Below are 14,364 nucleotides of genomic sequence, written 5' to 3' on the forward strand. Positions count from 1 at the left end.
TGATTGTGTAAATATATCAATTCATCTAAAAACACGACTCTGAGATTGCATATAAAATGAAGCAGCTGTTATTCGTGTGTTTGTATGTGTGTGTGTTTGTGTGCAAGGGAACATAACAGTTGTGTTGAAACTTCTGTATAATTGCTCTGACCTATTTCTACTTGAAGATATGACTGCAGGAAGCATACTCGTGGTTGACTTCTGCACGAAAACCAAACAGTTGCGATAGTGCTGAAACAATGAATTTCGTGTAAAAATAATTTGCTTTATAAATCAATATTACAACTGAAGCAAAGGCGGCGAATTAGGAGCATCTTTACTGTGCCGGACGAAATGCTTAGCGGCACTTCTTCGGACTTTACGTTCTGAATTCAAATACCACCGGGGTTCATAAAATAAGCACCTGTTGAGTAGTGGGCTCGATGTAATCCACTTAAATTCTCCCCCAGAACAGCTGGACTAGTGTTTAAATTTGAAACAGATATTACAATCCAAGAAAAGAGGGCGAAGTCGCAGAATTGTTTAGCGGCTTTTCTTCCGACTTTACGGTCTAGGTTCAAATGCCGCTGGGGTCGACTTTGCTTTTCACTGTTTCGGAGTCGATAAAATAAATAACAGTTGTGTAATGGGGTCGGTGTAATCGACTATCTCCTCTTCGAATTTACTGGCTATGAGCCAGTAGATTTTAAACCAATATTACAATCGAATTACGGCGAGAAAAAATACATATTAGCTTAATGATTATTATAATTAATTTTAATGATGAAAAGGTAAGGTGCACCTTTTATGCTCAAATATGCTGACCATCACATAACCAGTTGCAATACGATGGCGAGAACTTAAAATCACTTTCCCCACGGACACACAAATATATATGCTTTTATATCACGTGTCTATGTCTGTGTTTTTGTGTGTATATATACATATATGTATGAATATATATATATATATATCTTTCTCTCTTTTACATGTTTCAGACTGCGGCCATGCTGGAGCACCGCCTTTCGTCGAACAAATCGACACCAGGACTTAAACTTTGGAAGCCTAGTACTTATTCTAGCGGTCTCTTTTGCCGAACCGCTAAGTTACGGGGACGTAAGCACACCACCATCGGTTGTCAAGCGATGTTGGGAGGACGAACACAGAGACACAAACATATACACACACATACACACACGCACACACATACATATATACGACGGGCTTCTTTCAGTTTCCGTCTACCAAATCCACTCTAAAGGCTTTGGTCGGCCTGAGGCTATAGTAGAAGACATTTGCCCATGGTGCCACGCTGTGGGAATGAACCCGGAACCATGTGGTTGGTAAGCAAGCGACTTACCACGTAGCCTCTACGTATAAATATATGTATGCATGTGTGTGTGTATATATATATATATATATATATATACTAATATATACTCACACATTTTTGTATGTATACGTGTATGTGTGTATTTATATGTTATGCAACTTTACAGCGCTGATTTGAAAGGATTCAAACTTTGCAATAACATACAGGAAACAGAGGCATGACTGGATAATTAGTTTAGTTAAAATAAACTAACGTGTAGTCAGATACTAGCTTCTTTGCCCACCTTCCCTCACTCTTCCTTTTTTCCCCTCTCTCTCTCTTTCTGTCTGGCTGTCTGTCTCTCTCTTTCTATCGCTCGCTCACTCTTTCCACACCAACACTTAGATTATAGCTTAGGAATTTGCGAACTAGTTGTAATAAAGTTATACGGTATGTTAGTAACAAGAAGTAAGAGAAAGCCGCTTTTACTGAAGTAGTAATGAACGTAGGGAAAAAAAATCTACTCTTCCAAGCTATTCAAAGTATTAACGTAAGAACGCTGGAAAATGTACAACAGCTTCAAATACTAATTGGCTTAGAGGACAAGCTAAGATTTCCTGTCAAACAACAACCTTGTTTTCTCTATTTTATCAACGAAGAACCAAAAGAAAGTCAGATCAAGCGAGAGAAAATCCCGGCTACTCTACTTTGTGTTTATGCTTTTGTGTTTTTCTCACGCAAATCTTATCGACAGAAATTTCAAAATGATTTTAATAAAAGCAGGCAAAAATGCGAAAACATAATAAATTTCAGAACTTATTGATAAACCTAGAAACTGCCACCTCCACAAAAATTAAGTACATCATATAAATAAAGAAGCGAAAAAACTAAAAAGAAAAAAACAGTCAGTGAATCCATCTTTAATCTTACGACTGACAGAAATAATGTCAAGCAAATATATTTAAAGACAAATTTGTGTTCAATATATTTCAAAGGATCGATTTAGAAAATGGTAAAATACTTTACGATCATGAATCAACATGGAAAATTTATTATATTTCTTTTTAGTTTTCAGTTATCATGAGAAATATGTATTAAAAATGCATTATTGACTAAAAGAACAACAACGACAAAAAAAAACCCCACATCGATTAGCTATAAAGATTCACTGTAAATCTTTTAAAAAATATGTATTGGGAACCAGCAGCAAGATATTTGATAGTTTTAGGTGTGTTTTGATCACAAAAATACAACAACTTGCTCAAGGACAGAGTATTGTGTCCTTGAATAATGCGCATCATTCCACGTTGCTCCAGTTTTCTTGGATGGAAATGAGTACCAGATCTGACAATCGCAACAGAAGAGCATCAGAACTAAGAGGCAGTTCCACTTTTGCAGCAAAGTTGGCTCCCGGGCAAGTCAATGCACGGGGCCCTATGATACTTATTTACCTATTTATTGACAATAAGCCACAGAATATATAGAGCATACCGTAAATCCTCGAGTATAGTCCGCCCTTGGGTATAATACGCATGGGATTTTTAGTGGGCTGTACTTCTGAAAAACCTAAACCTTGTGTATAATACGCACCCCTTCTCTAACTTGAGTCAAGGAGGTCTACATAACATCCTTGGTTTGTAAAAATGTATACGACAACGTCCTTTATTATTATTGTATATATATATAACATAATGTAAACGTGTAGCTTTTTTGTGCATTTTGTTTGCAGAAAACAAAGAAATAACAGTAATAACGTCTAATAAATGTTGCTTACTGCAAGTTATGGATGATTCTTTTATGACTTCATTGCTTTCAGGCATAGCTTAAGGTATTTTCGCGCCCGTCATCACAAAATGCGTTTGAATAAATATTGCCGGACAGCAAATAGAGACTTGGACATTGCTGAGAAAATATTTTTCATTTTTAACCTCGTATATAGTACGCACTAGGGATTTTGACCTTAAAATTTTGGGGAAAAAATGCGGATTATACTCGAGGATTTACGGTAATCAGACTCCTAGATCTCTTAGGATCCTGGGTAACTACCCACCGTGCCCATGTTATAAGACGGTTCAGCCAAGAGGGAGTGTCTACGTCCGCTGGCGACTATATAGGTACCTAAAACAATTAGCGAAAGCAAAGTACATGATACTGGGCCATACTCACCTTTGATTGACAGCTATACCTAGTGCAGTTCTTTGATCTTTTTTATGTATACTGTGATCCATGATGAAAATAATATTATCTAAGGGAGAGTGTGTAATCAATTAAATCGATCCTGGTACATGAGTGGTACTTTGTTTCATCGATAAAGCATAAATTGTCTGATTGATAGCACATCTATGACCAAGTGGCTGCGTGGTAAGAAGCTTGCTTCCCAACCCCATGGTTCCGTGTTCAGTTCCACTGTATGGCACATTGGGCAGGGGTCTTCTACTATAGTCTCGAGCCGGCCAAAGCGTTATGTATAGATTTAATAGACGGAATCATATATATATATATACATATATATATATGTATGTATCTATGTATATATGTGTCTTTGCGTCTATATTTGCCTGTGTTTGTCCCCCACAACCGATTGACAACCGGTGTTGTTATGTTTATGTACCCGTAACTTGGTGGTTCGACGAAAATAAAATAGCCGTTATAATCCGTATTTCCTTTTAAGCGGCGGGAGCAGGAGAGCATAGTCACCTCCTCAGCCCAGATTACATTGTAAATTGTAACATTACTATGTTTAGACGACAGTGTGCAATAAGAGGGAGTTTTAGCTACTATTTCTTTTGCGAATACTGCTATTACGAAGAGGGTTCATCGATGACTTGAAAGGTGGGGTATTATTGGGTTGTCCGGAAAGTTAGTGGTGATTTATAGTAGCTTACCTTTCGACTCATTTTAGAACATGGTTGAGTCAATAAAATAGGATTTGACTATACATCCATTTAGAGCACAGTTTAAGCTCTCTTTTCGTGGAAGAAGGTTTATATTCCTATAACCTGTGTTAATTCTGTAACCCTTTAAAATGGAAGATAAGAAAGTTCATTTGCGGCACTTGATGCTTTTGGAACTAGACAAACATTGCAGCAGCTCGGCTGGGATGTGTTACCCCACCCTCCATATTCACCAGATATTGCTCCTTCGGATTTCCACTTATTCAGGTCTCAGTAGAATAGTCTTAATGGTAAAAATTTCAATTCCTTGGATGACATAAAAGATACCTTGATGAATTCTTTGCTATGAAAACCCCTCAATTCTTGGAAGTGAGTATTTTCAAGTTAAAGGAAAGATGGAGACGCATTGTGCAACAAAATGGTTCATATTTGGTTGAGTAAAAATGTAATGGCAAGTATTTATTGACCTTTTTCCTTCCTTTAAAAATCGGCACGAACTTTCCGGACAACCCAATAGTTGTTGTATAGTACCAGGTCACAGCTAATGACCAGCGTCATCCAAGTCTTGGTACAGCAGTGGAATTTGAAAGAATGCAGCTGTTCCTTCGGATCAAACAGTCGCGTAAAGACCCTCACAGGGAGACGAATTTATTGAAGTCGATGCTGTTTGATTGCATGTAAAGTCAACCCCGATTAAAACACACATGGAATAGCTTCGATCAAAGTTATTCCAGTCGTGGCCATCTCGGCCTTTTTCTATTAATAGCTATACCGATTCCATTAACTAATATTTCCTGCCTTTTAATACTTTGCTATTTCTAGCAAAGTCAGGATATCTGGTTGTCATGGCAAGCTCTTGTACGATATGCTAAGCGGCCCTATATAGTTTCTATTATAAACGTTTATTGTTAATGTTACTCACCTAATTATCCATAGAATAATTTATATCTGCGTTGTATATTTAATCGAATTTTTATGTGTATTCAACTATCTCCAATAATAATTAACAATTGTGACCTATTTTTTACTCTCGTTGAACAATTTCATTGCTAAAGTTGTGTTTTACAACTAAGTTGTTATTTATGATACATAACGATTTGTAACATAAAGAAAACAGCAACGATAGCAATTATAATAATAATAATTGTTCTAATTTTGGTATAATGTCAGCAATTTTGAGGCGGGGGATTAGTGCAAGTCGATTACACCGACTCCAGTACTTGACTGGTACATTATTTTCTCAATCCCGAAAGGATGAAAGGCTAAGTCGACCTCAATGGCATTTGAACTCAGAACGTAGACAGGAGAAATATCGCAAGGCATATGTATATATAAACAAAAATGGGACAGGAACGCAAAACATCCGGACAGTTATGTGATACAAAAAAGGGACATCAAAACATCCAGACAAATGATACAAAGAAAACAAGGACGGGTCATTTGGAGTTTTCTTTTCTCAGTCGAGTTCCAGATTATCTTTGCAATTTCGGCTGTTTATACTCGAGATTGCTTCAATCTGGCCAGCCCCATGGAAAAAACTAAGCTAAGAGCACTAGATTCCTTGGAAGAAAGGAATGTATACGAAAACAAAGACGGGGAAAACGGAGAAATGATACACAAATACAAACAACAGGACATTAACAACGGGTGTCTTTCGACTAAGGACGAATCAAATTAAGCTGGCGTATATATGACAGGCTTCTTTCAGTTTCCGTCTACCAAATTCACTGACAAGACTTTGGTCGGCCCGAGGCTATAGTAGAAGACACTTGGCCAAGGTGTCACGCCGTGGGACTGAACCTGGAACAATGTGATTGAGAAGCAAGCTTCTTACCACACAGCCTGTGTACATATATTGTGAAAGTGTGGGTCCTAGTGGTTAGAGGAGCTGCACTCACGTTCATGAGATTGTGGTTTCAATTTCGAGACTGGTTGCGCTTGTGTTCTTGGACAAATCACTTCCTTTCCCGTTGCTCCAGTCTACTCAGCTGTAAATAAGGAACACCACGACAAACTAGTATTCCGATGAGGGATTGGGACAAGCGACATATAACAACATTCGACAAGTGTGGTTGATCACGTGATCACGTGATATACATATATACATACATAAATGTGTGCGTGTGTGTGGTTGTGCGTAAGTTAGAATCAATATAATCTTCTTCACTGGTACCCACGACCTCTGAGCCTTTGGTGAAGCAGCAATGGGAATTCATGGTTATTCTCCCATCCGAACATTAATAAAAGTATAGTGCAAAATAATAAAAAAAACAAATGACAAGTATTACGTAAATATATTCAGAGGTCACACCTGTTTAAGCTGATAAAACACCTGTTAGTTAATGAGTATAGTTACGTAATTTGTGTTTACATTTACTATCTATCTATCTATCTATCTATCTATCTATCTATCTGTCTGTCTGTCTGTCTGTCTGTCTGTCTGTCTGTCTGTCTGTCTGTCTGTAGATAGATAGATAGATAGATAGATAGATAGATAGATAGATAGATAGATAGATAGATAGATAGATAGGTTGGGCCATATGTGACTCACCAGAACATTCGGTATTTAATTTACATTACGTTATGATTATTATTCATGTTGTTCCTGATGTGCGAGTACGTGTGCATTCGTCATTATTCAATTTTACAAAATATGAAGCATATTTTTGACATTGCTCGAGCATATTCAACTTATTCTGTGCATAACTTTTGGCTCATCCTGTATATTTTTCTTTCTGTCCTTTTGCCCACCGTTCTATCTATCTATCTATTTTTTTTCTCTCTCTTTTTACGATTTCTTTTGATCGAAAACCTACCCCCCTTTTTATTTTTTAGTTTTCTTTTCTGTTTTTTTCTCCCCAAAAAGAAAAGCTCTACTTTGTAATTTGTCCCCTCTGTGTTCAGCCCTGTGTGGCTAATAAAGAAACATTATCTATCTATCTATCTATCTATCTTCCTATCTATCTATCTATCTATCTATCTATCTATCTATCTATCTATCTATCTATCTATCTATCTATCTATCTATCTTCTTATCTATCTTCTTATCTATCTATCTATCTATCTATCTATACATAAGTATATATAAATGTATTTAAGAATATTCATTTACAGATGTATATAATATATATTATATATGCACACACATATATCTATACGTAAATACATATAAGTGTGTGTGTGTGTGTGCGCGCTAGTGTGTGTGTGTGTGTGTGTGTGTGTGTGTGTGTGTGTGTGTTTGTGAGTGTGTAAGTAAAATTATGTCGCTTGTCAAAAATGCAAAGCAGTGTGATCGAACCAGTGACTGCAAGGTCTTATCTATTTATCCTTATCTTTGAACGTTCACACCCACAGCGAGTAAGGTGAAAGAGAAGTTAAAGGAAAAAAAAAGAAGGTTGGAAGAAGTATGTTAAATTTATCAGCTGTAGACTGTATGAATGTGAGCCTATGCACACACATAAACAAACCCACAAGTGTGTGTGTGCGTGTATTTATGCTTGTGTATATTCCATGTGTATGTGCATATTTATAAAATGGAGCAATCGATTGATGGATTCGCTGACAAAATAAGTGTAACAGAAACGTGGATGCGTTCAACTGGAAGTTAATTGTAGAGTATTTTGTATGGGAAGATATACCGAGTGTGCCTTCTGCGTCAAAAATGCATAGTCTATATTGCAAGCTACTATACTTGAATTAGTGAGCCGAAAATAAAATACTTTTTAATTAATTGGAATTATAAAATTAGTTAATGAGATTGGGAATTCATTAGCGTTAATTATTCTCAGAAGAGGGAAGGGAGACAAATACAAAATTTCTAACCGTCTAAAATTTAAAACTATGTAGGCGGGACGAAAAGGAGGAGTTAGTGAGTGTGGTTTTTGTGTTGTATTTCAGTTAGTATTTAATTGAAATATTTAATTAGCTTTAATTTGTATTGTTTGTGTCAGTATAAATGCAGAAATGATTTTTCCATTTTTTTCTTTTACTAGCTTCTAGTCTTTGTGTTCGTCTATTCAACATAGTTGCTCTACATCATAGTATGCTTCATTTTGTATAGTAACTGCACGTTCCCGCATCATCATCATCATCCTCGTCATCATCATGAAAGTGGCGAGCTGGTAAAATTGTTAGTATGTCGAGCAAATGCTTGACGAAATTTCATCCGTCTTGACGTTCTGAGTTCAAATTACGCCAAGGTCAATTCGGTCTTTCATTTTTCTTTTTCGGGGTCGGTACAATAAGTACCAGTCAAGTACTGAGGTCGATGTAATCGTCGTGCCTCACCCCATAAGTTGCTGGCCATGTGCCAAAATTTGAATCCATTATTATTATTATTATTATTATTATCAACATGACGGTGAGTTGGCAGAATCGTAAGTGTATCAGGCAAAATGCTTAGCAGTATTTCTTCTGTCTATTTACGTTTGAGTTAAAATGTCCCCCACCCACCCTGAGGTCGACTTTGCCTTTTAGCTGGATCGATAAAATAAGTAACAGTTCAATATTAGAGTTGAAGTAAGGCGTCGCGCTGGCAGAAACGTTAGCACGCCGGGCGAAATGCTTAGCGGTATTTCGTCTGTCTTTACGTTCTGAGTTCAAAATCCACTGAAGTCAACTTTGCCTTTCATTCTTTCGGGGTCGATAAATTAAGTACCAGTTGCATACTGGAGTCGATCTAATCGACTGGCCCCGTCCCCCCAAATTTCGGGCTTTGTATCTAGATTAGGAAAGAATATTAAAGTTGAAGTGATCGACTAACCTATCTCACTTGAAAATTTCATGATTATTGTTATTATTATTGTTGTTGTTGTTGTTGTGAAAGTTTTTGAGAAAAAAATTGTTTTCTTCCGAGAGACGTGAACTTTGCTTTCTGTTTTCGTTTTGTCTTTTTTTTTTCCAAAAGATTTCTGAAAGCATTACACGCACACACACAACACTCTACATTCCGTGATCCTTCTAATCTCCCATTCTTGCCTTCTTTCTGTTTTTCTTCTTTCTTTCTTTCTTTCTTTCTTTCTTTCTTTCTTTCCTTCATTCTTTCTCTCCCGTTTCCGCTCTCCAACCCTCCCTCTCTCTTTCCTTTCTCTCTCCTTCATACTCTTCCCCATTCTCCCTTCACATTCACACTATTGCGTGTTGCATATCCGAAGCGTTCATAAAAGATACGTTAAGTAGGGCACAGAAAGTACAGAAAACTGTTGAGCTTTCTGTAACGATTGTCAATGTATTACGATGCGCATGCGTGTCTTGGTGTGTGTTTTATACTTAATAGTGAATGTACTTATACTTATAATCGAACGTACATGTGTGTGTGACTGTGTGTATTACATTAATGAATTAGTGCATGTGTAGTACATTAATGTATATATGTATTATATTTATGAGCATGTCTACCTATATACCTCTATGTGTGTGGATGTGTTTGTATATTATGTAGTTCATATTTACATCTGTTAATATTTCACTATATCAGTCTGTGAGTGTGTATGTGTGATTGTCTGTTTGTGTGTTTGTGTCTGTATGTGTAAATATTTTTATACATTTATGAATGGATGCGTGTAAGAACATGTTATATAATGTGAATAACGATCAATTTTGTGTGTGTGTGTGTTACGTGTTTCGTATTCGCTAGTATTGTATGTATGTATGTATGTATGTATGTGTACGTGTGTATTCATATGCATGTGAATCGTTAACAAATGTGCATGTACATATGTTGGTACACATATGTACACGTATAAGTAATTACTAGTATGTGTGCATATATATATATATATATATATAAATGGATGAATGAATTATCCTTTGTTTACCGTTAACAAGGAAAATTCAATAAACCGTTACCAGGGTAGCAAAATTCACGCCAGTAACACGGTTGAAGCGACCTATTCAAAGGTAGAAACTCCGGGTTAATGTGCAGTAATTTGTGTATCATAAATAAATAAATAAATAAATTTATAAATAAATGGAGTTGAACGAAGAAGTTATTAAAATTCTTTTACTTTCGACATATGTTTCGAAGACAACATGGTTTTATTCCAAAGGAATAAACGGTGTAAAATGCAATCTTCTCATCAGGAAAGAAAGAGAGAGCCTCTATGAACAACAAGACATTATAACAATTATAATATATATATAGATATATATATAACATTAGAAACCCGTGCATTATCCCCAAAAATAGAACCAGGAGCCCCTCACCATAGAAATAGTAGCCCTCGATATTAAATGAAGGAATATATAAACTCCTAAATTCAATCTAGTTTAAAAGTTTACATGCCTGGATCCCCTACGGGTGTTCCAACAACAATACCCAAATCCCTTTACCAACATATCTGAGTTTAAATCTCACCCCACCCATATCAACTAACTACATTATATACTTATTAGGCCAATTTCTCCTTAATATAACCTATTCACCCTTTAACAAACGCTAGCTCTTTCTATCATGAACCTAATTTGGAATACAGAGGGCATTGGTGCCTAACCCCAAGGTTACCCCCCCCCCGACAACTAATTTTATTTTTCTGTGCATGCTATAACACAGGTGAGCATTTTTGCACTAGTTTCAATCTGGACTTAATCTTTCCAGCCAGCATACTGGTCCGTTCTCACTTATAGTGAACCCTAGTAGTCCTATCCGCTTAGGAAAAGCACAACCCGCTGTAGAATATAACTTAAATTTAATAACTTAACATTCACTAATCCCCTCTCTAGATGGTATAGGTCTGTATTTAGGCACTATAGTAGATGACTTCCCATGAGATATTATTAATCTTAGGTTTATTGCGTATGAAGGGAAGTGAAATTTTGTGGAAGACTCAGTGGTTACATCCACATAAGGATTAATATAACAATAAGTTTAGTAATACGAACAATCTAATTATAATTATAACATATTATACGTTCAGTAAAATTTAGTAAACTGTGGTGAGATATGGAGTTTATAAGCATATTAGTAATTATCAAGTGATTTAACTTAATTGTTTGTGGTTTTTGTACTTGTGCTCTCTCGTATGTCTGAGAGGCAGAATGCACTCAGGAAACTGTCGACATTTACTTGTTCGTCTAGTATTACCACCACTTGGAAGTTTGCTGGCTATATAAGATGGCAGATTTTGCATTATATTTCGAAGGTAATTCCCACTAGCATTCACCTCCCTATCAGTTGTCTCCCCTTAGCTGTAAAAAAGTTGATAGCCGTATTCGTTGCTAGTATTTACTTTATTTTTATTATTTTTTAAATTTTATTTTGTTATATTGAGATGGAGTAGAAGGGCATAAGCGGCCTCGTACTACTTATGACATAGTCTTCTCCCCCACACGTTTTTATTTACTGGTTCCTTTTTTCTTCTTTATTTACGTCTACCCCTGTAAGGGTCTTAACTTGCTCTTGGTTTAAATATAACTGACAAATTGTAGAAATTGCAAGACTTTGGTCAATTCCATTACGGACAACGGGTATTTGGTCTCTAGAATATTTCAGTAAGTACACCATTAAAAAAAATCGACGGGTTTGGTTTTGGATAAATATTAATTAGCTCTATTTACGGAATCATAAGTACTATTCGTTTTCTAGACATTTTGGCGATTCCCACCTTACTTTAGCACTAGTTATACCCTATTACTAAGTATATACTCTTGTACCCTTACGTAAATGGATTGCCAATAAATTATTTCTCTATCTTATTTGCTAGTTCTGTCTTTTGCCTATCGACTTCAAGCTTCACAAAGCGAAATGGTATGATTCTAATATATTGAGCCTTCTTGCCTCATCTTGGGGTCCTGTTATTTCCTCTTCTTATTCTATGTATTTGTATTCACTCTGATGAAGCTCCATGTACTAGATCGAATATGCTATAAAGATGGCAAATATTATTTTCGGGATTTTCTCTGTAAGCACCGATTTACGTCGGCAGCCGAAACGGCCGTAAGAGATGGTGTGTATTGTTATGTTATATCTTGTATTCAAAAATAATTAACCGATGTTGGACAAATTGTTTGTAGATCAAACGTTTTCTCCTTTTTCTGTTCATTTAAATTTGATTCCTGATAATATTTTGTTTATTCAGTTTTTTACCTGTACCCTACGAGCATAGTATGCTTGCTTACCCATGTATAGGTAAATGATACCTGTAGTAGGAATGGATATTCTTATCCTTAGACGGTTATTACAACCGCTAACTCTGCTTACCTTATATACATATGTATATATATACATATACATATATACATATATACATATACATATATATACATATATATATATATGTGTATATTGGCAGGGCTGGCCTGCTAGGTAGCCGGCCAGAATGCTAGAAGAATTTTTAAATATATATATATATATATATATATATATAATATATATATATATTTATAAATATATATATGTATGTATGCTTACCTTATATACATACATACATATATATATATATATATATATATAATATATATATATATTATATATATATATTATTATATATATATATATATATATATGTTTGTATGTATGTATGTGCGTGTCTGTATTATATAAATTGTTTGTAGTCTTTCATTCTTTTTATTCTTTTACACGCTTCAGCCATTTGACTACGGTCATACTGGAGCAACGCCTTAATAGGTGTTAGTCGAAGAAATGTATCCCAGGACTTATTCTTTGTAAGCCTAGTACTTATTCTATCGATCTCTGCGTTACCGGGACACCAAGCACACTAACATCGGAAACACACACACACACACACATATGTACATATGTATATACATATACATATATGTTTATATGTGTGTGTTTATGTGTGAATGTGCATGTGTGCGTTTTGGTTGGTGCAGATGCCGTTATGGTACATAAAAAGTGATTAAAACGTTCGGAAATAAGGGAAAGAATGTGGATTGTACAAAACAAAACAGAAAAACAAAAGGGTGGTGGTGGTGGTGGTGGAGAAAAAGAAATAAAATGATGGATATTAATTCAAGGATATAACAGAAACGGAAGCTGCAGTTATTTTCTACGATAATGAGAAAGACGTGAAGAAAAAAACAGAAACAAAAACCTTTATATAAAAATAATTAAAACAATAAGAAAAGAAAGGAAGTTATAGAGTATAGAAATTTCCACTGTGGAAGTGGGGTGGGACAATGTTGATACGTTGAATAGAAACATTAAAGCAATTAAATGGATTCGAAGAAATAATTTGAAAGAAAAACTATATAAAAATACAAAATGCGAACTCGTGGCGCAGCTCAAGAGAACAGCACAAATGGTTTGTTATATAGGTCGGTGAAGTGTTCATTGGTAAGAAGGCGAAGGCAAGCTGTTTCAATCTAAACATTTATTCGTTTACTAATATTGATTTAATGATATGTTAGCACCTTTTTTTTAGAAACATTATTGTTAAATTTATGATAATTAATATCGTGTTTAATATTTAAATTAGTTTACATGCGGACAGCAATAAGACCTAGAAACTTAAGAGACTCCGGCATATCCAGACCGTGAGTCCAGACCGTGAATTTAGATTTGATTCCCGGCTGGGCTGCTTGGTGTCAATTAATGCTTTTAATATTAAAGTTTCGGTCTTTGGTGGACCAGAACGGGCGCGAGGTTACCCAACCGAAGCAGATGTGTACGGTGTTTCAGCGGCACTTTGCTCAACTGTTTGGGACGAGCGGTGGAACGGACACCAACGGTACAGACTTCGGTGTGTACCTGGACGGACTGCCGCAACTCTCGGACAGCGAGGCAGAGTGCTGCGAAGGACCGATATCTGCCTGGGAAGTACAGGAAGCGATGAAGAGTTGCACGAGAGGTAGATCGCCGGGTTTGGATGGTCTGCCCTACGAGCTTTACTTTTCAATGCCAGACTTGTTTGCGGACCTGTTGGCAAACGTCTACTGCAACTGGCAGCAAAACGGGAGAATTCCTGCTTTTGTCTGTCGAGGGGTGGTGGCTTTGCTAAAGAAGGACCCAAACAAGGGGGACGTTATAGGGAATTTCCGGCCCATCACTCTGCTCAATGCAGAGTTGAAGATTTTGGCCAAGGTGCTAGCCAAGAGATTGGCGCTTGTCGTGGACAAGCTGGTCGGCGGGACGCAGACATGCGCCGTGCCGACCAGGTCGATACACGACAACCTCCATCTCATGCGCTACATCATAGAGAGGGTGGGTAACGACGCTGG

The 14,364-nt window shown here is 36.4% G+C and overlaps 1 long non-coding RNA gene across 1 annotated transcript in view; it reads right to left on the minus strand.

The window, feature by feature from the left end:
- The window catches only part of LOC118764192, a 164,273-nt gene that overhangs the window by 57,812 nt on the left and 92,097 nt on the right, over positions 1-14,364 (minus strand). The window lies entirely within an intron of this gene.

Source organism: Octopus sinensis, linkage group LG7, assembly GCF_006345805.1.
Source record: "Octopus sinensis linkage group LG7, ASM634580v1, whole genome shotgun sequence".
NCBI lineage: Eukaryota > Metazoa > Mollusca > Cephalopoda > Octopoda > Octopodidae > Octopus > Octopus sinensis.